The sequence below is a fragment of the Rousettus aegyptiacus genome, unplaced genomic scaffold (genome assembly GCF_014176215.1).
Source record: "Rousettus aegyptiacus isolate mRouAeg1 unplaced genomic scaffold, mRouAeg1.p scaffold_m13_p_4, whole genome shotgun sequence".
Taxonomy (NCBI): domain Eukaryota; kingdom Metazoa; phylum Chordata; class Mammalia; order Chiroptera; family Pteropodidae; genus Rousettus; species Rousettus aegyptiacus.
In genome coordinates, this window is record NW_023416307.1 from 21848429 (window position 1) to 21850172 (window position 1744).

Genomic DNA, 1744 nt, shown 5'->3' on the forward strand with positions numbered 1-1744 from the left:
GGGAAAAAACAAATCCTTTCTTGGTTAATACTTTCCTCTTTCAGCATTATGAAATAAATATTGGGCAAGATGATGGTTTACTTAAAAATGCACATGTATGTCCAAATGCAAGGGGTGGTGGTGGGGAATGTTGCCTGTTTTATTTCTCTCTTGAATGTTCTCTACCTACCTTCTCTTTTGAATATCATTCTCTACTCACTTGCTTCTTGTTGTCTTTTTTTTTTTTTTTTTTTTAAATTTAGAAACATGTTTTGAACATTTGGACAAGTACAGAGAATACTAAAGCAAACTCTCCTCATACCGATTTCTAAGGAATAATATACCTTTTTAGTCAGTGTCTCCTGCGGCGTCTCTCGATGCCCTAGGCCTCGGATCCCGGACGGGAGCGCGCCCCGCCGAGTCATGACGACCAAGGCTGTGTGTGTGTTGAAGGGCGATGGCCTGGTGCCAGGCGTGGTCCACTTGGAGCAAAAGGGAAATGGGCGGGTCATGGTGTCAGGATCCATCACAGGATTGACTGAGGCGAGCATGAGTCCCACATCCATCAGTTTGGGGATAACATACAAGGCTGTACCAATGCAGGACCTCACTTCAGTCCTCTTTCCAAAACATATGGTGGGCCAAAGGATCAAGGGAGGCATGTTGGAGTCCTGAGCAACGTGACTGCCGGCAAAGATGGGTGGCTCACGTGTTTATTGAAGACTCTATGATTCTCCTCTCAGGAGACCAGTTCATCATTGGCTGCACAACAGTGGTCCATGAAAAACCAGATGACTGGGCAAAGGTGGAAATGACGAAAGTAAAAAGACGGGAAATGCTGGAAGTCATTTGGCTTGTGGTGTCATTAGGATCACCCAGGAAACTTTCCCTAGGATAAGGTCTGAGTCCTAGTAACTCATCTGTTCTCTTACTTGTTGTAGAAATTTAACTTGATAAACATTAGACACTGTAACCTTAAATAAAAACAAAACACTTTTTCATATTTATTTTTTATTTTTTTTATTATGATTCACATATCGCATAGTTCACCCATTTAAAGTGTACAATTCAGTGATTTCTGATACATTACATTATTATTTTTTTTGAACTGTGGGGGAATGTATAACAAAACTTGCCATTTTAACCATTTTAAGTGTACACTCCAGTGACATTAATTATATTCACAATGTTGTGCAACTATCACCTGTATCTATGGCCAAAACTTTTCCATCATCCATCATCTCAAACAGAAACTCTGTAACCATCAACAATAACTCCTGCTTTCCTGCTACCCAGTCACTGGTAACCTCTAACCTACTTTCTGCCTCTTGAATTCACCTATACTGAATATTTCATATATGTGGAATTATACACCATTTGTTCTTTCATGTCTGGTTTATTTCAAATTGCAAAATGTTTTTCAAAGTTCATTCCTGTTGTAGCATGTATTCAAACTTCATTTCTTTTTCTGGCTAAATAACATTCCCATTATATATCTATCCCTCATTTTTTGATTCATTCATCTGTTGATGGACACTTGGTATGTTTCCATGTTCTGCTACTGTAACACTGTAACAAACATTGGCATGCAAATATCTGTTCAAGTGCCTGCTTTCGATTCCTTTGATATATAACTAAGAGTGGATTTGCTGGATCATATGGCAATTTTATATTTAGCTTTTTGAGCACGGGCCAAACTGCTTTCCATAGCTGATGTATGATATTACTTTCCTACCAGCAATATAGGAGAGTTCCAATTTCTCCA

General features: G+C 39.0%; 1 pseudogene; it reads left to right on the plus strand.

Annotated features, from left to right (window-relative positions):
* The first annotated feature begins 402 nt into the window (after positions 1-402).
* LOC107513087 lies at positions 403-891 on the plus strand (annotated as a pseudogene).
* The last annotated feature ends 853 nt before the right edge of the window (positions 892-1744 follow it).